This window comes from Mauremys reevesii, linkage group 5 (assembly GCF_016161935.1).
Source record: "Mauremys reevesii isolate NIE-2019 linkage group 5, ASM1616193v1, whole genome shotgun sequence".
In the NCBI taxonomy this organism is placed as follows: domain Eukaryota; kingdom Metazoa; phylum Chordata; order Testudines; family Geoemydidae; genus Mauremys; species Mauremys reevesii.
In genome coordinates, this window is record NC_052627.1 from 3,501,126 (window position 1) to 3,524,448 (window position 23,323).

A 23,323-nucleotide genomic window follows, 5' to 3' on the forward strand; every position below is an offset into this window, starting at 1 on the left:
GATTTTCTATTTTGTTCTAATTTTATTTCAAAACAAAATTTCACTGAATTTTAAACTGATATTTTCACAATCAAAATGGCATTTTCAAGGGCCTTGTCTACACACGATTTGAGCACAGATTTATCTGAGAGGGTTTGAGTATGGACCAAGAGAGGAGAAGAGATGTTCAGAGAGGTGAGGGGAGGTTGTGAAGAGAGAGGGGAATGGAAAGGAGAACAAGGAGCTGAGAGGATGGGGACGAGCTGCAGAGAGGGAGAGCAATGAGCAAAGAGGCTCAAGAAACTGTGATTTGCAAACTAAAAAGCAGCCCTAATAAACTGTGAAGAGAGAGAGAGCAAGGTAGGCAAAAAGGAAATGTCAACAAACCAGAAATCTGGGTGGTAAATTTATGGCAGCGTTCAACCCCACATCACAACAGAGTAGCGTCCTCACTTAGCAACACAAAAGCACCTGCCGACACACAAAGCATGTGATGCTCTATTGACGCACACAAAGAAATACGAGGCTCTTTCAAAGACGTGACTTGTAAAGAAATTCAGTGAACCACTTAGAAGAATAATTTTTTACTGAACAAAAATGTTAGACAAGCCACTTTCTGGGCCCAACCATAGCATGCAAGAGAGGAGGTTTATGGCTGCATGGCTTAGTGCAGATGGAACCAGAGCAGATGGAAATAGAAGGGAGGGGAGCTCACCAATTGCAGTGGCTGCACATCATCCTGGGTGAATGTGAGGGAAGTGTCACTGCAGCATCTTGTGTGATGGGACATGGCACAGCGCAAGGAATGGGATCAAGGCCCCAGACCCTGTGAGGTCACTTAATCAACACCTCTAGCTTGCTGGTCTGATGTCAAGGGACAGGCCTGTGTTGTGTCACTGACTTATTAAACAACCCTTGAGTTCCCCACATGGAGAACAGGGAGGGGAAGGAAGCAGCCTGACAGGCTATCCTCCTGCCCTGGATCTTGGCTGGGGGAGGAGGGGTATGGTTCCCTTTTCCCCTGGAGGGGAGGGAGGGCTGGAAGTAGCAGGCTCCCCCCTTCTCTGCTCTGTCCCTGGGGGAGGGGTTCCAGAAGGGGACCGATCTCCCTGCAGGAGGGAGGAGGCCCGTACAGACTGCCCATGGGACAATTCTTCTCTGCCATACAGTGCTGCTCCCTCTGCTGGTAGGACAGGCTGGAGCCCCACGGACTTCCAGCCGGGCACCAGCACCTCTGACTTCCCCACTGAGTGCTCATTGGAGCAGCCCATGAGGAGGCCAGAAGGGGGGCTGCCCTTCGGGGGCTGAGCTCCCCCAGACCCAGGAGAGGAAGTGGAGCCCTCCCTCTGCTCAGAGCCCAGGAGTGGGAGTTGTGCTTTCTCTCACATAGCCCAACCCCTTACTCCAATGCCTGCTCCAGACTGCTGGGCTGATGCGAAGCCATGGGTCTCTATGAGACTACTGGCTCCCTCCCTGGGACAATCTCAGGACACAGGCTTTCCTGATGTCCTCGCTCAATACTTCTATCTTGTTGGGCTGACTCTGAGGTCAGTGGATCAGCACCTCTAGATTGCTGGGATGTAGTTACTGCCTGGCCCTCTATGAGGTCTCCAGCTCAGCACCTTTAGCACACTCTTCTGATGTTGATACAGGCCTCTGTGAGATTACCGGTTCAACACCTCTCGCTTGCTGGGTTGATGTCAAGGCCCAGGCTTCTGTGAGGTCACTAGCTCTAGCCTTCCTGGTTTATACTGACTGATATCAATGCAGACCCCTCTGAAGCTCCTGATTCAGGACCTCTTGTTTGCTTTTCTGATGCCAGGTCACAGGCCCCTGTGAAGTTATTGGCTCAGCACTTCTGGTTTGGTAAGAGTGTCTAGGAGCTGTGCGGTTACTAGCTCATAAAATCCACTTTTATTTCATACAGACGCTTTAGTAGGAACTATAGCTAATACTATTTGCAGTATTAAATAATAAATAGCAGAGATAAATCAAAGTGAGGAGGTCCCAGAGCTTCATGCAACACTTACTGTGACATCAGCAGGCAAAGTTTTATCTTCTTTTGTTACCTTTCATATTCTTGTGCTTCTATCTTTCCAGCTTTCACCTGGGAATGGAGGCAGAATTGCCAAACTGCTGCAGTGAAAGCTGTTTTCCTTCTATATTTACAGCCAAACTGGAAGAAAGAAGTAGTAGAACTCTCATGGGGAAGTTTGTTCTTTTGAGATTTCTCATCCAGTTCTGCAGCCCCAAGAGGCTGATATACTTCAGAAAAACTTTGGCTAAGTATCAAAGCTTTTGGTTTGTTATCTGAAGCAAGCTCAAACTCTGAACCACAGAGATTCACTCATCTTGTTAGATGTCTTCCTGTTAAAGAAATATATCAACAAGATGATGAAATCTTTGTGTGTAGTTTGTATGAAGTTAGGTATTTACTGCCATTGAGTTTTCATAGCGATTAATATAATCTTTCTCTGACTCAAAATATAAAACCCATTTTATCTAAGGAAAAGTGCCTCATTCTCACTGAATTTGTTAGTCCCTGTGGTCTGTAATGCTGCTATTGACTTGCACTGATGTATAGGACAGTGCTTGGTTTATGACAATTAGTGTCTTGTCTTAATCCCACAAAAGATGTGTTGCCAGAAAACTGTAAGATTTCTTTCCGAAAGGTGACAACCACACAAGGGAAATCATTCACTTCAATGGCAGCAAGATTTATAAGCTTCATCAGTTCTTCAGCACAACAAATTATAACAAAATACATAGCAAACAAGTGGAATGTAAATATCACTTAAGAACATATTCTTGTAAATGTCCATTCCATATTTAAAATAGTAGAATATTAACCAGCTATTTCCAAGCAGGACTAAACCGAGCTTCTGAAAGTGTGGAGTGCTGTTGCTACGGCTGGTTCAAGAACTGCAAAAGTCAGACATATTTTTAGTATTTTAAACAGGAGAAACCATGGCAATATTTGAACGCCTAAGACATTTTCTGTCATAAGAAATTATGAGACAAGTCCAATCAGCAGCCAATTTAAAACATTGAACAAAATTGAGTTAGTAATTTTTCCGTTTTCAAAGAGACAAAAATGCGGCTGGTTCTCCTTGGCATAGAAGCTACAGGAACGCCTCACTTAATGTTGTAGTTATGTTCTTGAAAAATGCAACTTTAAGCGAAATGATGTTAAGCGAATCCAATTTCCCCATAAGAATTAATGTAAATGAGGGGGTTAGGTTCCAGGGACATTTTTTTCACCAGACAAAAGACTATATTTCATATCTCTCTCTCTCTCTCTCTCTCTATATATATATATACACACACACAGTATAAGTTTTAAACAAACAATTTAATACCGGTACACAGCGATGATGATTGTGAAGCTTGGTTCAGGTGGAGGAGTCAGCAGGAGGGATATTTCCCAGGAAATGCCTTACTGCTAAATGAACTAGCAATTGACTGAGCCCTGAAGGGTTAACTCTCACAACACTCTACAAGGCAGCAGGAAAGGAGGGAGGGCAGACAGAGACACATACCCTGTGTGTGAGAGGAAAAAATGCGCATTTCCCCTTTAACTAGCTGACCCCAGGCTTAAGTACACTGCCTTGTTAATTAGATCAGCTTGCTGAGACCTGAGACAGCAGCAACTGCCTAGAAGCTCCCTCCCTCTGTCATGTGTCCCCCCCTGCTCTATGGAAGATGGTCTAAGTGGGGTGCAGGGGGAGACACCCTGATATTAGCCCCCGTTTTCCCCCCTCCCCCCATACAGCAAGCAGGAGTCTCTGGGAGCAGCTCCAAGACAGAGGGCAGGAGTAGCACATGGCAGTGGGAGGAGGGACAGCTGCTGCACAGGGAATTAAGGGGAGTGGGGAGCTGATAGAGGGGCTGCTGGTCCACCCTGGTTCCAACCACCCACCAGCTAGCTGCAACGGGCTGCTCTTCCTGCAAGCAGTGGACAAAACAGGCCGCTGCCAAACGACATTAGAAGGGAGCATCGCACAACTTTCAATGAGCATGTTCCCTAATTGATCAGCAACTTAACATTGAAACAACATTAACTGGGATGACTTTAAGTGAGGAATGCCTGTATTTGTCATATCTTATGTTCATTTAGATCCCCATACAGCAAAGTACTTAGAGGGGAGGGATAGCTCAGTGGTTTGAGCATTGACCTCCTAAACCCAGGGTTGTGAGTTCAATCCTTGAGGGGGCCACTTAGGGGTCTGGGGCAAAAATTGGTCCTGCTAGTGAAGGCAGGGGGCTGGACTCAACAACCTTTCAAGGTCCCTTCTAGTTCTAGGAGATTGGTATATCTCCTATTATTACCTTTTTTATTACATGTTTTACTTGGAACACACGCTTGAGTCCCATTGAAGTGAAAAGCAAAACTCCCATTGATTTCAGTGGTGTAGGACTGGGTGCAGAGACATTGCGGGAGGGGTTATGAATGATGTGTTTTCAAAGTAACTCTCCTGTGCAGTGGACACCACATTTGCTAAATGGAATCAGAAATAGTCTGTTTTAGCCACAGCTCCCTGGATTCATGCTTCAGCAAAATGCAGAATCGACTACTTAAGTTGTTGTGAGTGAATTCTCCCTCATGGAATTTGATCCCTTGATCCTTGCCAAGTCCTTTTGTCAATCTAAACCCATAAAGACAATTTAAGAGCTACACAAATCATTCTTGCTGCATTTCATTATTTCCCTCTGGTTCTAATTTCTTTGTCAGGGGCTTTGGTTGTCTAACAGAGTCTGGTCAGAATAGTCCCTTAGCATATGATATTACTTAGAAAATTGAATCCTGCACTTAGATCTGCAGCTCTTTTCCCTTCTCCACCCATTTGGATGAGGTGCTGGTTAATTTATGTGAGGATCTGTCCTCCCTGGTAATTCATTGCATGCTTAAATCCTAGTAGCAGTGTCTGACATTTGAGACACAATGAAATAAATTTTGCGTTGTCTGAGTCTAACCCTAAATTTTAAAGTGTCTTACCCTAACTATTCTATTTCCATGTTGGGAACTGAATTCTTCCCTAGATTTGGGCTGAGTTTTCAGGACAAACAGTAAAAGTGAGAGATGGGGCTAGCACACGATGAGAAAGGTTAGTCAGTCACCCTGCTTACTGCTACCGTACAGTATGTATGTAAAATGCACACACATCAGCTAAACTGCCTTGCTCATGTGCCGATCCACTCAGATAGAAACCTTGCAGGATGCCTGGCCAGACTTTTGCTGTCACAGTAGTCGATCATGCATATACTGCATAATATATTTTCATAAAAAACTCCATGAGAAGATTGGGAAGGCTTATGTGAGCAGAAGGATGGAAATTCATAGGTCACTTAAAAATATTTTGCTTACATCAATCATTGTTCGTAGCTTTTAAACTGAAGGGGCTGTTCCTCAGCTGGTGTAAATGAGCGTGGACTTCTATGGTGTCAAACTGACTTACAGCAGTATAGAATCTGACCCTAGATTGGGTTTTCCTGACAGAGGATGGCAAAAATAACCCATGAAAAGACAACCCAAATTATCATTTGTTCCTCAGGGAATTGTGATGAGATTCATTTGAATTTCCAGAGACAAACATTCGTTCCTAGACTGAAAGTAGGAGTTTATAATGGGAAAACTGCTTATTGATATAACATAACTCTATAACTCTAACAAAGCTCATGTGACTTGGAGGCATGCACTGTTGCACTTCTGCATTTGCAGTTACCACAACTGCACATGCAAATCAGGCAATTCTGGGCCCAAACAGGCATCTTGACACTGAAACCATTGTTAGTACATGCAACTGCCGTTTGTGAGATGTGTATGGGATGGTCTTCTCACATCCTTGCTTCGACATTTGGCCTTACATGCATAAATAATGTGGTTATTAAATTGTTTTAGAAAATCCTTAAGTGTTTTTAAAAGCACAAATTCCCTTCAGATTGGTGCATTGATTGTGTCTTCATTCGTTTTCCTGATGAAATTACCCATACATTACTAAGAACTCTGAACTGCGCAATGGTGCTAATTAACCATAGGGCTATCTGACTGATATACTCACTTGTACCTAAAGATTATTAAGTGCATTTTAGTGTATCTAACATAGTCAATGTAGCAAGAGAGAAATTAAAGCACACATCTATATGATGCTACAAAATCCCATTACATGATGGAGAGTGGGACATTCCAGAGGCTTTAATAGAGCTACTGTTGCTAGTCTGGACTGTGGCCCAGTGAACCTAATGAATCATTTGCCCTGTGCTCTTTATGTTAATGATAAGAAAAAATGCATAACTTCTTTCTATACAATTTCAGGAAATATCCTTCCCAAAACAGAACACCTGAGAAGAAAAACAGTGATGTTCTTATTCCTAGGTATTTTTTTGGCAGGGCAGGGGGGATTACAAATGGGAAAGGATTTCTTTTTCTAGTCTCCCTATCTCTCTTTTGCACAGCTTGAAGCATATACACAATAACTGGCTGTCCTAGTTGTAGACAGACAAAGTAGGTGATTTGCAAAGCAAGCACACCACATTTCGCAAAGTGGGTCACCCACTCCCATTATTGGAAACAGACTGCATATCTTGTGCTGTGCCTGGATCAGCCTAAGGCAGCTAAAGCAGAAGACATTTTGACTTAGGAAATGGCAATGCAGTTTTCAGATACAAGTTTGCCATTGTTTGGTGGGAAATATCTGCAATATCCACTGCCTCTATGCAAGTCCACTACTCACTTGCTCTATGTTCATAATGTCTTTAGCATACCTAGACTAGTCCATAATAATTAAAAAGAAGCTGGGTTCTAAGGACTACTCATTTGTATCAGATAGGGGTGTAAGTTAGCTAACACTATCACTGGAAGCTAATATATTATGGTCCCAGTTCAGAAAGGTTAAGCACATTTCTAGCTTTAAGTATGTGAATAGAGCCATTGACTTCAGTGGGACTGCTCACATGCTTGTGCTTAAATGGCTTGCTGAACTAGGAACTGAGTTCCACTAGGTTTTACTTAAGAGATAATGTAAAGCAGTGGGTATTTCTATTTCTTGTTTTGCAGAAGCATTTCTTGTTATTGATAGAATATTCACCAAATTCTTCTCTGCTGGAACTATTGCTCAAAAGAGGGCAGTATCTATGAATAAAGAGACAAATTAACTTAATACTTTCCCCCAGAACGAAACCCCACTTTACATTTGAAATTGTTATGTTTTGCAAAGCCCCTATTCAGAAGGACAGTAATGCTGCATTCAGAAGAATGTAATCCCCATACACAACATTTATAAGTAGGAAATATAAGCGCAGATGTGTTCTGTAATGGATTTTATGGTGCAGTGCTATCTGGCTGCCTCCACGGTAGCTGTGACTTAAAGCTGCACTAAAACAAGTTTATGAGACCTAGAGGCAAGCTCAGTGGAAAGATTACACTCAAATCTAGGGCTATATTACTGAGGTGTGGACACACATGAAAACTAACAATTGTAGAATACAGTCAGGATGCATGAAGAAATGCTTCCTTCTGGATCTCTTTGGATAATGTGTGTGCAGAATGTTTTAAGTGGACCACCTATTTGCAACCAGGTAGCATTAGTAGCCCAGCGCACAGTAGTGGCAATCAGTCTCAAAAGAAAAAAACAACAAGGAGTCACAAGGATGGGGGTTGCTTTACCAACTGTGAGTGGCTAAACATCCCCACTTTTAAAAAATTGATCCTTATTTCAAGTCTGAATTTGTATGTCCCATCGTATCTACAGTGCCCGAGAAAGAGCGTAATCAAATCAGGCTGCTTCCACTGAGAAACTAATTAAGTAAATCAGTTATTGTGTTGCTTTCATCATTAATTTGTCTATATTTTAATTGGCTGGACATTCTGCACCTTATTGTGGGTAGCCAAGAACTTTCTTTTTTTTTTAATGAAAAAGGACGAACCAATACAATTATAAAGCGCCGGGAAGGTCAGGTTGGTATCATACACCCCCAGCAGTCTTTCATAGAATGGCTGCATGATTAAAAACCCAGTTCTTGTGATCGAGATTATAACGAGAGCAAAAAATGAAGGCTGAGTACAATAAAATGAATACACAAATATAATGAACAAATGTCACAACATGAATAGTATCAGAGGGGGAGCCGTGTTAGTCTGCGTCTGTAAAAGCAGCAAAGAGTCCTGTGGCACCTTATAGACTAACAGACGTATTGGAGCATGAGCTTTCGTGGGTGAATACCCACTTTGTCGGATGAATATATTCTCATGGCATTGATTGCTAACCTAAAGCACAACCTAATGAATTATAATGACACACACCTAACAAGGCCTCTTTACAGTCTCACCACTGCCATCTTTTGTGATTATCTTGCGATGTCATTTGGCTGTCCTTTTTAAGGACCTGCCTTCCGTTTCATGCTCAGTGCTCCTTGCCAGAAACAAAGGACAATAAATCAGAACTTTGGTATACTTATTCTAAAGATTGAGGATAAGATTTTCAAAAGTCAGGGTCCTAAATCCTCATTCAGGCTATCAAACAAGAGATTTGATAGACTTCCTTGGGAGTCCCAGGTGCTCAGCACTCCTGACAGCCACATCACTTATTTAAGAGCCTAACTTTAGGCTTCTCTCTTTGACAATCTGGGCTAATGTCTACTGGAATGACACATCCTTTTCCAAGAATGGTTACACTCTGACTCCATTAAAGGATGCAACAGGTCAGCTGAGCTGATCCTGATTAGCAACTGTATAATAAAAATACTCTTGGAAATCCTAAAGCTTCCAAATTCTAGAATTTAAAGTGTTTGAAACCCTTTTTTCCAGTGAATCCCCAACCCTGTGTAAACCAAATAACCAGGAACCTTCACGCATGGAGTTCCTTCTCATCCCCAGGGCCGCCCAGAGGATTCAGGGGGCCTGGGGCAAAGCGGGGGGAGCTGTGGCACTTGTACTCACCCGGCAGCGGTCTGGGTCTTTGGCGGCATTTCGATGGTGGGGGGCCCTTCAGTCGCTCCACGTCTTCAGCAGCACTGAAGTGCCCCCTGCCGCCGAAATGCCGCCAAAGAACCAGACCGCCACCAGGCCAGGGCTCGCAGGGCCCCTGCGGGGCACAGGGCCTGGGGCAAATTGCCTCACTTGCCCCCCCTCTGGATGGCCCTGCTCTTCCCAAATAAATATCAGTGTTTACATTTTGAAGCGAGAAATGCTGTTGGTGAGCTATGGTTTCCTATGACACCTCGGTAAAATTATTGTGATGAATCACCATTGTCAATGATTTTTGAACGAGACAAATCCCAATCTAATCTGCTATCTCCAATCCAAATGTAGTGGTGTTATGGATCATAAAGCCTCAGAGAGAAAATATTCCTCCGTTCTGTAGCAGTCAATGAACAAAAGTGTTATTCATACTTTCCGCCACACAAGCAGTGGTGGAGAATATAATTAGAAGGTGGGGAAGGAACTGGCGAGAATGTAAAAAGCAAAGTGTATAATGTTTGGATTCAAATTCATTTCACAAAGGTGTCTGTTATTTTCATGTGACAGAAATCATTATGCACAGTAACTGCACCATTCAATTTCTTCAAATCCGTACTCTAACGCATTTACAGTGTATTTGAAGAGCATGCTGAGTTATGGATATAAGCACTAGAAAACCATGATGCACTGAAGAAAGTGTAATTTAATTGGAGCTGTAGCGCAAGTGTCAAATATCTGATGAGACAGTAATAAGTTAATGGTGAAAATGTAAGTGAAAGATCTGAGCCAATCAGAGTCCAGATAAACTAAAACTCATCGCCCTTAGAATATCCTTGTGGTTGATCTAAATTCCACTCAACTGTTTTTCAACACAAAAAAGTAAACAACAATTTAGGAGGTATTCTGTGAAGCAGGAAGATGTGATTGCTTCCAATGGGGATGGGTTGTTTCTGTCTTTCATACCCATACTTCCCTTGTCCTCTAACACTCGCAATCTCAGCACAGGGCTGAGTTGAACCAGGACTTATGCGTAGAGCTGGACGACATTTTTTGGACAAATAGTTATTTGCTGAAAAGTGCAGTTTCAGGTTGATTGAAATTATTTGTGAATTTGGATCAAATTCAAAAAATAGTTTCTGCTGGAAAAAAAATTGAAAAAGTTGAAATATTCTGCGCTGACATTTTTTAAACAAAAATTTTCAATTTTTCATTTTGAAACTATGTTTTATTTCAAAATTTAGCTACATTTATTTAAAAAACAAGCAAAAACAAACACAAAAACCAACAGCAAACAAAACTGGGGAGAGGGGATAAAAATACCCTAAAAATGAAATGAAAAATATTGAAAAAAAATCATTTGGGGTTGAACCAACTGAAAAAATCAATTATTCGCTCACCTCTATCTTTGAGCTTGATGCAAGAATCACTGTGTGTGGTTCTCTGGCTTGTGTTATGCAGGAGGTCAGACTAGGTGATCATAACTCACTTCTGGCCTTGAAATCTGTGAATTTGGGAAAGGAGAGGAGGTGAGGGAAATTTGTGGACAGTAGAAACACGGGCACAGCTGAGCTATTTGCATGTCCTTGGTACTCATGTCACTACCCTATTCTAAGAGTTTTTCTGCATTACAAAAATTACTCATTGCTGACAGCAGTGGATGCATTTGAACTGATGACGAGCAAGATTTAACTGCATTGGTAGACAAGGGAAAACTGAGTTCAGCTTTTTTTTTTCACTGTGGTTTCTGAGACAGCACTGAAAATGGCCTTCATTAGCAGCTAACCTGTGTTCAGCACCAAACAGTGCAGGTGCAATAACTGATGACAGCTGATGTCAGCAGCGGAGAGAACATTTGTAGTGGAGAGAAAATGTAAATGAAGGAGAACTGAGGACAAAAGGGTGTAATTAGACTGTGCAACTCACTGCCACTGGATGACACTGAGGCCAAGAATTTCACAAGATCCAAAGAGGGATTGGACATTTTTATGAATAACAATAATATGTAGAGCTATATCAGTTAATGCTAAACATTTTTGGGGGATTGGGATATGAAAACTCATGCTTCTGGGTTTGAACCAATGTCTGTCCATTAAGGATTAGGATGAAATTTTGTGGAGACTAAGATGGCCCTGTGCCCAGTGAGAATCCCTTCCCTGGCTAGAGGCGCCTTTTTAATTTTTACTCACCTGGCGGCGCTCTGGGTCCTCGGTGGCACTTCGGTGGCGGGTTCTTTGCTTGCTCTGGGTCTTCGGTGGCACTTCGGTGGCAGGTTCTTCACTCGCTCCGGGTCTTCAGTGGCACTTTGGTGGTGGGTCCTTCGCTTGCTCTGGGTCTTCGGCGGCGGGTCCTTCACTACCGCCGAGGACCTGGAGCGAGTGAAGGACCCGCCGCCGAAGATGTGGAGCGCCGCCTGGTGAGTACAAGCCCCACCATGTTTTTTTACATGGTTTTTTTTTTGTAGTTATCCCTGCCGGGGGCCCGTCGAAACTGTTTGAATTGGGCCCTGCACTTCCTAAAGCCAGCCCTGGCTGCAGGGATACATCACATCTCTCTATGTGAGACAGATGCATGTATATCTATTATTCTCTATAGCGCTAGAGAGAGAGTCATGTACCTTTATTTGCTATTTTTTTCACTGTCTCTGGGATAGTATTAAAATGGAAAAAAGTCAATGATGGTTATGAAGGAGATTAGAGAGACACAATGTCAGATAGGAAACAGTCAGTATGAAAGTTTTAGAGTTCACTTAAATAGCTGAAAGCTAAGAAATAAAAATGACACAAGATGACAAAGCGCCGGGTTTAATTTTTAAAGCAAATTTTACTTAACATTTTCTACTGATGCCCAGGCACATTTCCATCTATGCAGAGCCCATGTTAATGTCAGCTTTTGCCTTTTGGCCCAGCTCCCCTGGCCGGAGCCCCGCAACCCTGCTGCCCCGCTACACCAGCCAGAGCCCCGCAACCCCACAGTCCCGCTCTCCCGGCTGGAGCCCCGCAACCCCACGGTCCCGCTCTCCCGGCCGGAGCCCCGCAACCCCACGGTCCCACTCCCCCGGCTGGAGCCCCGCAACCCCACGGTCCCGCTCTCCCGGCCGGAGCCCCACAATCCCGTGGCCCTGCTCCCCCGGCCGGAGCCCCGCAACCCCACAGTCCCACTCCCCCGGCTGCAGCAAGGCAAGTCCCGCGGCTTCGCTATCCCAGCTGGAGCCCCGCAACCCTGCAGCCCCGCTCTCTGGGCCAGAGCCCCGCAATCCCATGGTCCCGCTCCTCTGGCCGGAGCCCCACAACCCTGCATCCCCGTTACCACCGCCAGAGCGTGGAAATCCGAAGTGCCGCCCGGAGAGTACATGCCCCACGAATCGGGCCCCGCACTGGCTAAAGCCGGCCCTGAGTGGGACAGTAGCATGTGGGATTTCATGTTTGTCTCTAAATGACTTCCTGAGTAAAAGGCCTTGCTATGACTTTTCCAATGACTAGATCTTTTTGCTAAGTTCTGGTCCTGCAAACACATCTTCAGAGCTGATAGTCAAGCTGGGGTTCCTCCTTTTTCACACATCACCTCCAGTAATTCAGGTTCTGCAGGCCAAGTTATGCCTTCAGTGACACGAGCACTGACTCGTTCCCTTCAGTGGGTCTGCAAGGGTGTAACTGACCATTCTGGTAATGAAGCACAAGAAGGAATAATTCCAGCCCACTTCCCCCATTGGTGTAATGGCTCTGCAGGGCAAACAAGAATATAAAAGGAGACCCCCCCAGGCACGAGGGTAGCCAATAACCCTGTGTTTAGGATAGTCATGGGAGATGGAGATTCAAGTACCTGCTTGGCACTGTTCAGAGAAGGGACTTGACCGTTGGTCTACGCTACTGGCTGTTGTTGGGTGGCTTGTGCTCTCTCTCTCACACTTTCATTTTCACTAGAAATTCCATCCTGGACCCAAGAAACCTTTTCAGACAAAATTTTCATTGAAACCGGTGCATTGTCACAAAAAGTTTCCCATGAATCAGCATTTTCTGATGAAAAAACATTTTAGCAAAAAATTCCTGACCAGCCCTTGATTTTACGGCTAAATGGAGCCAATTTGAGAAGGAAGATGCACAAGGATCAGAACAGCTGAGGAAGTAGGTGTCATTTTATGTACCTGCATTTTATTCCCTAACACAGTAATCATAGAATATTAGGTTGGAAGAGACCTCAGGAGATCCTCTAGTCCAATCCCCTGCTCAGAGCAGGACCAACACCAACTAAATCATCCTAGCCAGGGCTTAACAACCTCTAAGGATGGAGATTCCACCACCTCCTTAGGTAACCCATTCCAGTGCTTCACCCTTCTAGTGAAATAGTGGTTCCTAGTATCCAACTTAGATCTCCCCCATTCCAACTTGACACCATTGCTTCTTGTTTTGTCATCTGCCACCACTGAGAACAGCTGAGCTCCATCCTCTTTGGAACCCCCTTTCAGGTAGTTGAAGGCTGCTATCAAATCCCCCTTCACTCTTCTCTTCTGCAAACTAAATAACCCCACTTCCCTCAGCCTCTCCTCATAAGTCATGTGCCCCAGCCCCCTAATAATTTGTGTTGCCCTCTGCTGGACTCTCTCCCATTTGTCCACATTCCTTCTGTAGGGGGGGGACCAAAACTGGACGCAATACTCCAGTTGTGGCCTCACCAGTGTCTAATAGAGGGGAGTATCAGAGGGGTAGCCGTGTTAGTCTGGATTTGTAAAAGCAGCAAAGAATCCTGTGGCACCTTATAGACTAACAGACGTTTGGCAGCATGAGCTTTCGTGGGTGAATACCCACTTTGTCGGATGCAAGTAGTGGAAATTTCCAGGGGCAGGTATATATATGCAAGCAAGAAACAAGCTAGAGATAACGAGGTTAGTTCAATCAGGGAAGATGAGGCCCTGTTCTAGCAGTTGAGGTGTGAAAACCAAGGGAGGAGTGGGCAAGCCATTCACAGTCTTTGTTTAATCCTGATCTGATGGTGTCAAATTTGCAGATGAACTGAAGCTCAGCAGTTTCTCTTTGAAGTCTGGTCCTGAAGTTTTTTTGCTGCAGGATAGAGGGGAATAATCACTTCCTTCAATCTGCTGGAAATGCTCCTATTAATACAGCCCAATATGCCATTGGCTTCTTGGCAACAAGGGCACACTGCCCACTCTTATCCAGCGTCTCATCCACTGTAATCCCCAGGTCCTCTTCTGCAGAACTGCTGCTTAGCCAGTTGGTCTCCAGCCTGTAGCAGTGCATGGGATTCTTCTGTCCTAAGTGAAGGACTCTGCACTTGTCCTTGTTGAACCTCATCAGATATCTTTTGGCCCAATCCTACAATTTGTCTAGGTCACTCTGGATGCTATCCCTACCCTCCAGCGTATCTACCTCTCCCCTAAGCTTAGTGTCATCTGCGATCTTGCTGAGGGTGCAATTCATCCTATCATCCAAATCATTAATAAAGATATTGAACAAAACTGGTCCCAGGACCAACCCCAGGGGCACTCTGCTTGATACCGGCTGCCAACTAGACATTGAGCCATTGATCGCTACCCGTTGAGCCTGACAAACTAGCCAGATTTCTATCCACCTTATAGTCCATTCATCCAGCCCATACTTCTTTAACTTGCAGGCAAGAATACTGTGGGAAGCTGTATCAAAAGCTTTGTTAAAGTCAAGATATATCACATCCACTGCTTTTCCCATATCCACAGAGCCAGTTATCTAAACATAGAAGGCAATCAGGTTGGTCAGGCATGATTTGCCCTTGGTGAATCCATGTTGACTGTTTCTGATCACCGTCCTCTCCTCCAAGTACTTCAAAACGGATTCCTTGAGGACCTGCTCCATGATTTTGCTGGGGACTGAAGTAAGGCTGACCGGCCTGTAGATCCTTGGGTTCTATTTCTTCCCTTTTTAAAATATGGGCACTATATTTGCCTTTTTCCAATCGTTTGGGACCTCCCCTATTGCCATGAATTTTCAAAGATAATGGCCAATGGCTCTGCAATCGCATCAGCCAACTCCCTCAGATCCTTGGATGCATTAGATCTGGACCTATGGACTTGTGCATGTCCAGCTTTTCTAAATAGTCCTTAACCTGTTCTTTCATCACTGAGGGCCGCTTACCTCCTCCCCATACTGTGTTGCCCAGTGCAGCAGTCTGGGAGCTGACCTTTTCTGTGAAGACTGAGGCAAAAGAAGCATTGAGTACTCCAGCTTTTTCAACATCATCTATCATGTTGCCTCCCCCATTCAGTGAGGGTCCCACACTTTCCCTGACCTTCTTCATGTTGCTAACATACCTGTAGAAACCCTTCTTGTTGCCCTTCACATTCCTTGCTAGCTACAACTCCAATCGTGCCTTGGCCTTCCTGATTACACCCCTGCATGTTCAAGCAATATTTTTATACTCCTCCCTGGTGCCTGGTCATCTGTCCAAATTTCCAGTTTTTGTAAGCTTCCTTTTTGAGTTTAAGCTCACCAAAGATTTCACTGTTAAGCCCAGGGCCGCCCAGAGGATTCCAGGGGCCTGGGGTGTTCGGCGGTGGGGGGCCCCGGTTTGGCGGTAATTTGGAGGCAGGGAGTCCTTCCACTCCGGGATCCGCCGCTGAAGTGCCCCGAAGACCCGTAGCGGGGGCTCCCCACTGCCGAATTACCACAGAAGCGGGACCCACCGCCGAAGTGCATCCGGGTCTTCGGCGGTAATTCGTCGGTGGGGATCCCCGCCATGGGTCTTCTGGGCACTTTGGCAGCGGGTCCCACTTCCGCAGTAATTTGGCGGCGGGGGGTCCTTCCGCCCTGGAGAGGAAGGACCCCCCCCGCCGGCAAAGTCTGGGAGCGGAAGAAGCTCCAGGGGCCTGGGCCCCGTGAGAGTTTTCCGGGGCCCCTGGAGCGAGTGAAGGACCCCTCTCCAGGGGTCCCGAAAAACTCTTGTGGGGGCCCCTGCTGGGCCCGGGGCCTGGGGCAAATTGCCCCACTTTACCCCCACTTTTCTTTCTGCACATCGGGATGGTTTGTTCCCGGTTTGTAACCATCGCAGACGGTTGTTAGCAAATCTATCTGTTTTTTGTGCAACTCCCCATGAAATCCTGATGTAAGTTATCAATGGGAAGGAACGATGTGGTCTCCTCCCCATCTGTTCACTTCACACAGTTGTACACACACACACTGGGACAACTGTTAGTCTCTCCTCAGTGCCAACAGATGTGGGGCGGTAGGGGAAAATCCGAGGACAGCGGGAGGGCCATGGGTCAGCAGGGGCTGAACTGCTCTTTGGCAGGATCAGGCCACTGATAACAGACCCACACCTTAAAATCACCCACATATTTAAAAAGTAGAGAGACCCATATTGTGCCCGCCCGTAAGGCAGGCCTGCAGGACAATAGGAGTGAGTAGGATCACACACACACACACACACACACCCCTTGCAACCATTAGGGCTTTCCAGAGCCGTGCTCCTCAGGGCCAAGGGGGAGGGAGTAGGTGAAGCCATGGCTGAGGCTCCAGCCTTTCCCCATATGTGATCCAGTGGAGCTGGCCGGCTGTGCTGCACCCTGTGCTTGCACCGGTTCTCAACTTATTTATCACTGTGGGCTGCATATGTGGGCCACAGGTTGAGAACCACAGACCCTCCCCTCTTCTCCCACTCCAGACCCCTATGCCCAGCACCTCCCACTCAGAGACCCCTCCACTGAGTGGGGCCAGGAGCAGAGCTGGCATCCAGGACACCAGGTGTGGGTCCACGAGTGGAGCCCCATGTAAAACCTGGGATGCTGCAACACTTGTGTACACCCCTAGATCCTGTGCTTATGGTGCCCAGTGCCCCCGACTCCCTCAAACCTCCTCAGAGATCCACTCTCCTGCCCCTGTCCCACTCACTGGCCTGCAGCTGGCAGGAGCACTTCAGCAGGGCTGCCTGACACTGTCTCCACCTCAGCCAGCCCTGCCTCCTGCCAGACCAGAGTGGCAAACCTAGAATATTTTTAGCACAGACCTGGGCCACATGCCTGCAGGGTGAAAGCCACTGTCCTAAAGGCACAATGCCTGGTGGTATTGCCCTGAGGGCAAGGCACCCACAGACCACCCCTGAGAATATCAGGGTTGGAAGGGACCTCAGGAGGTCATCTTGTCCAACCCCCTGCTCAAAGCAGGGCCAATCCCCAGACAGATGTTTGCCCCAGATCCCTAACTGGCCCCCTTGAGGATTGAGCTCACAGCCCTGGGTTTAGCAGGCCAATGCTCAAAGCACTGAGCTATGCCTGCCTGCCTGCCTCAGGGGTCTCAAACACGCAGCCTGAGTTATTTCCTGCAGCCCACCACAGGCGCCGACTCCACTGGCAGCCAAGCTCCACTCACCCCCCACCCCTTCTCTTCTCCCCTGAGCGCGTCAAATGCCCACTCCGCTGCCTACCTCCCAGCGCGTCCCGCCTCCAAACAAACCATTTGGCGGTGCTTCGGACTTTCCAGGAGGGAGGGGAGAGGAGCGGGGACATGGCATGCTCGGGGAGGAGGCAGAGAAGAGGCAGGGATTTGGGGAAGGGGTTGGAAGAGGCAGGGCAGGAGTGGGGCCTCATGGACCAGACAAACGGTCTGAGGCATGAAGTTCAGCATGTCTGATTCTTTGCTGTGGGTAGTCAGGAAGAATGTTTGTTAAAAGTGGCAACGTATTTTGTATGAATAGTTACTTTAACAAGTTCCTGCCATTACCGCTATCTTGATAGTCTGCTAGAGTAGATCATCATCAATGTTACTGACCACATAAGGAATAGTTACAGGTGTTTATATTTTATTAAAACCCCTCTTCACATTACAGTTTTTAAAAAGTTAATACATTTTAATAGCATACTATATTAACAATTTTTTCATTTTTGACTTGACTTTTGTATCGTTGTATGAAAAGGTTTCAGTGATGCAGTCCTCAGGCCAATGTACTAGTCCTCATGTGGCCCTCGTGGTGATTTGAGTTTGAGATCCCTGCCTTACACAGGGCTGAAGCCAAAGGCACAATCAAGCCCCTAAAGAATATCAATGAAGCAATCAGCGAATGAAGAGAGAGCAGCAGCTTTCAGAGATGAGTCTGAACAAACTCCCTCTCCCCACAATCCAAGCAACCTTGAATGCCAGAAAACACCGGACGCAGATCCTAACATTGCAGCTCTCTAGAACTGACCAATATCCCATTATTCTGCAGTACAGAAACCCTCCTAAGGACAATCTGGCTCCCTGGAGTGGCGCAAATGTTGATGAGCTTATGATTGAATACGTAAAACTCCACGAGATACTGGCAGTGAATCTTCACAACTAAAGCTGCAAAACCGCTTCACCAGAGCAGGAGCCTCTCTCATTATATCAGATGACAAATGGATCAAGCTACTTTGAAGCACGTTGCAAATTATATCACATTCATGCATAATGGAAATAAATCTCAGTAACTTACTCTGATGCAATAGACAAGATCTGATCAAAACAAAAGTGGTAAAAAATCCAAGTTATAGGGAATATGTAGCAATTTTCTTTCCCTAGGATCATATCAGTCCAGCTAGATTACTGCCTGCTGTCTAATTAAATGAACATTCGCTCATAATGTACAAAATACATTTTGAATCAACCTGCTCAAAATGTAACTGTCGTGTGCCCCATGGATTTATTTTAATCTCTTTCTCTGGGAGAATATTAATGCCCTTTAATTGATAGGCTCCCAAAATTTCCTTATCAGTCAGCTACCTCCTTCTTAATCTTTTAAAAGGTATTTAAGCAAGAAAACACGACAGGGACTTTCTTATCACTCGTTAATACAGAGGTGTCATGCTTCTTCTGTGGAGCGGGCTGAATTAGATTTCTGTATCATAGATTGTGGGGCTGGGCTACAACAGTAGGGCCATATTCTGCCTTTGGTCCATAGCAGAACTCCCACTGCTGCCTGTTCAAGGGTGTCAAGGCTGATTCCCCACTCTGGCACTTCGAGTGCAGAAGGTGGGGTCCACAAGGATTCTAAAAATTAATACTGGCCACTCCAGACTGCTATTAAACTCCCAAGGTTACAGCTTTTCTCTAAACAAAAGAACGAGGAGTCCGGTGGTACCTTAAAGACTGACAGATTTATTAAGGCATAAGCTTTTTGTGGGTAAAAACCTCACTCCTTCAGATGCTTTTCTCTGACCTTGGATTGGTAGATGCTGCCACCACCCAAGTGCATAACCCCTCTGAGAGCTGAGGAAGGTGCACTTGGGAATTCCTCCCTGTGGGGTACCCTCAAGCCCTTTCACCCCCCACCGGGGAAGAGCTGAGAAAGAAAAAGAAAAGGAAATCAGCTGTTGCCACCAGCTGATTAAACAACACGTGTGCAAACTCTTAAGACACAAAAATCCAATTCCGTTCTTAAAAAAGGTAAATGTTATCAATAAAAAAAAGAAAGAGAATACATCCGGGAACTCAGGCTATTGCTAGATTTTAAAAGAGCAATTACAAGAATTAAGCACCAGGATTTGCTTTCTTGAGGTCCAGGTTAAAGGTTACAAGCAAAACAAAAGCACCGGAGGTTAGCACAGAGCAGTCCAAAAGCCATAACGAAATAAAAGGGATAAATCCAAATTGTGTCTTCCTAGACATTTCCTGATCTACTTACATATCTGGGGTTTTAAATGAGTAGTTTCTAGGTATGATACAGATATTTTTTCCATATATGGCCCAAGCTCTTACAGAATAACTGCTGTCCTGTTCACCTCTCCCTGGGAGAACAACAGATAGACAAAATGGGAGTCTTTGTTCAATTTTAAAAAGTTCTAGCCTTCCCATTGGCTTTTTTAGAAAGGGGCCCACTCACTTCCTTTTACCTCTGCAGAGCAGTTGAGACTTTTTAACCCTTTACAGGTAGAGCAATTAGAGAACAGCTACTAAGAGGGATTTTATAGCTACTGGCTGGCTGGGTGTCCATAAAAGGGAGCTCCCCCCTGCCTTCATTTATCACAAAGGGTAAAACAGGATCTTTGCGCAATAACTAATATTTTGCTTAGGAAAATAATTGTTGCATTAGTCGGCATTTAGTGGAAAACATGAAGACGGCTCCTTTAGGATCATTATTGTTTCTGGCCTTTGTTTCAGCTGCAGGCAGGAAAACCAGGAATGTTTGATAAATGCAAAGTAATATACAATGGGAAACATAATCCCAACTATACATATAAAACGATGGGGTCTAAAGTAGCTGTTACCACTCAAGAAAGAGATCTTGTTGTCACTGTGGATAGTTCTCTGAAAACATCCACTCAATGAGGAGCGGCAGTCAAAAAAAAGGATCAGAATGTTGTGAATTATTAAGAAAGTGATAGATAATAAGACAGAAAATGTCATATTGCCTCTTGTAGTGAGGCGGCCTGGCTCCCAGCCACACCTGAGAGGGCCGAGCCGGAACAGCCGCCTCAGTGGGCGGAGTCACCGCTGCCTGTCCCCACCCCCCCGGAAGTCAAGGGGCGGGACAGGAAGTATAAAGGCCCGGCCCCAGCGGCCAGTTGCCACCCGGCCGCTGGAGAGGACAGACGCTGATGTCCGAGCTCCTGTTGGGCCAAGCCTTCCCCGAGCCCGGTACCCCGAGGAGCTGCCTGAGCGTCCCCTCGCCCCGTGTCCTGAGGAGCAGCCTGACCTAGCCAGCACCCAGTGCCCTGAGGAGCCCATGGTGTGGGACACGGCGGAGGACGCCAGAGATGAGCAGGTACCCATGGAGGGGGAGATGGGAAGTAGCCCGGGGGTAGCCCGGGGGTAGCTGACCCCAGCTGACCTACAGCAGATTTTGAGCCAATGTGGGTGTGTTGCGGTCAGGACACCACCAACACAGCAGCAGACTAACTGCCGCTGCTAGGGCCCCGGGCTGGGGCACAGTGGAGTGGGTGGGCCTGTGTCCCCCCTGCCACCCCACTCACGGGTGGCAGTCTCCCCCTCACACCAACGCTCAGGCATAGAAGCCTGGACTTACCAGTTGTTGCTCAGCCCCTGCCTGAGGACCTGAGCCCCTGAACTGCTGCTTGTTTGCTCAGCCCCTGCCTGAGGGTCTGAACCCTCGAAGTGCTGTTTGTTGCCCCGCCCTGACCTAGGGCTTGAGCTTAAATTGCTGTTTTGTTTGCTCAGCCCCTGCCTGAGGGTCTGAGCCCAGAACTACTGCCTGTTGCCCCGCCCTGATCTAGGGCTTGGACTTGAGATACTGAACTGTTCACCCAGCCTCGTGTAGTGAGGCGGCCTGGCTCCCAGCCATACCTGAGAGGGCCGAGCCCCCACACTGGACCCTTACACCTCTATATAACTCCATGGTATGCCCACATCTTGAATACTGTGTGCAGATGTGCTTGCCCCATCTCAAAAAAGATATATTGGAACTGGAAAAAGTTCAGAAAGGGGCAACAAAAATGATGAGGGGTATGGAATGGCTTCCTTATGAGGAGAGATTAATAAGACTGGGACTTTTCAGCTTGGAAAAGGGACGACTAAGGAGGGTATGATAGAAGTGTTTAAAATCATGACTGGTGTGGAGAAAGTAAATAAAGAAGTGTTATTTACTCCTCATAACACAAGAACTAGGGGTCACCAAATGAAATTAATAGGCAGCAGGTTTTTCACACAACACACAGTCAACCTGAGGAACTCCATGTCAGAGGATGTTGTGAAAGCCAAGACTATAACAGGGTTCAAAAAAGAACTCGATAAATTCATGGAGGGTAGGCCCATCAACAGCTATTAGCCAGGATGGGCAGGGATGGTGTCTCTAGCCTCTGTTTGCCAGAAGCTGGGAATGGGCGACAGGGGATGGATCACTTGATGATTTCCTGTTCTGTTCATTCTCTCTGGGGCACCTGGCATTAGCCACTATCAGAAGACAGGATACTGGGCTAGATGGACCTTTGGTCTGACCCAGTATGCCCATTCTTATGATATTATGTACTGTATTGGATACACTGCTGCTCTTTCATACTCTTAAGTATAGGAAAATGTTGCTGTATCAGATCTCACTGCACACTATGGCCGTTCTTATGTTCTTATGTTATGTTAGGAATGGCTCCTTTCTCTCCTTGTAACATCCTCCCCCTCTATTCCTTCTCCTGAGCAGGTGGGAACAGACAGCTGCCAAGTGAACAATGCAATAGGAGTCAGAGAAAGGAAGGACATCACTGCAATGTGATCACCATAGGTGGGACATTTTTGTTGAGCTGGCCCACTCTCAGTGCTCTACTACCCTCACCATGGCATCCAGCAGCAATGTAATCACACGTTAGTGGAGGTTTCTGATAAAATTAATGTGGACATTTCAGTTATCAGCATTAGGTCTCAGCATTAACAGCTCACTCAGCAGTAAATTGGGCCAGATTACCTATCTCTTACAACTATTATTTCAGGATCACTTTTCAAATGTGCCCAACTCCTATAGGCTTCCAAGGGGAGCTGGGCACCTCGTTCCCTTACTCCCTATTAAAAATCCCAGTTTCAGTCTACCTACTGCAGAATCAGTCAGAGAGCATGGCACTGGTGCACATTCAGAAGATTTTCTTTGTAGCCAAGAGTGCTATAAGTTTACATTTCCTTTTAAATTAAAATTTGTGTTTTGCATAAGAACATAAGAACATAAGAAAGGCCGTACCGGGTCAGACCAAAGGTCCATCTAGCCCAGTATCTGTCTACCGACAGTGGCCAATGCCAGGTGCCCCTGAGGGAGTGAACCTAACAGGCAATCATCAAGTGATCTCTGTCCTGCCATCCATCTCCATCCTCTGACGAACAGAGGCTAGGGACAACATTCTTACCCATCCTGGCTAATTGCAGAATTTGTAACTGATGGGAAGACCAGAAGGCTCCATCAAAGGTGCTTGTTGATAGTTATAGTCAGGTAGCTAAGCATGCCCTCCAGCAGATATGCACTAAAGACCAATAACAACAGTATTGCGCATGTATACAGAAGTTTTTACTTGGAGAATCCCCAGATGTACAACAGCCTAGGACAAGAGGTGAAGAGGAACAGTGTAGCTACTGAAGTTTCAGGGGGATTTAAGGCCAGCAGGACGTAGGCAGCTGGTTGCAGTCTGGATAGAACACCAGAGCTATCCTCTCTGTACAGGGGGATCTTCATGCCAACTTCCATCCGTTAGGATCATTGTCATTTACATTACAGGTGCTCCAAGAGGCCTGTTGTACTAGACACGCTGTACAGTTTGACACAGTCACTGACCTAAATAGGCAATCCAGATTCAGGGTGTGTCTACATGGCAGCGGGCGGTCTAGTTTCCAGCTCGGATAGACATACACAGGCCAGCTTTGAGCTAGCTCACTAAGCATAGCACTGTGGCTGTGGTGGCCGAGGCAGCGGCATGGGCTAGCCACCCACCTACTATCCCATCTGCAATTGTAGGTATGCCCT

The 23,323-nt window shown here is 46.0% G+C and overlaps 1 long non-coding RNA gene across 1 annotated transcript; it reads left to right on the forward strand.

The window, feature by feature from the left end:
- The first annotated feature begins 1,722 nt into the window (after window positions 1-1,722).
- Window positions 1,723-18,501, forward strand: LOC120406743. Its single transcript, XR_005599540.1, has 3 exons — window positions 1,723-1,845; window positions 5,020-5,084; window positions 17,831-18,501. It is a non-coding gene; the product is annotated as an uncharacterized LOC120406743 (long non-coding RNA).
- Window positions 18,502-23,323: the final 4,822 nt, after the last annotated feature.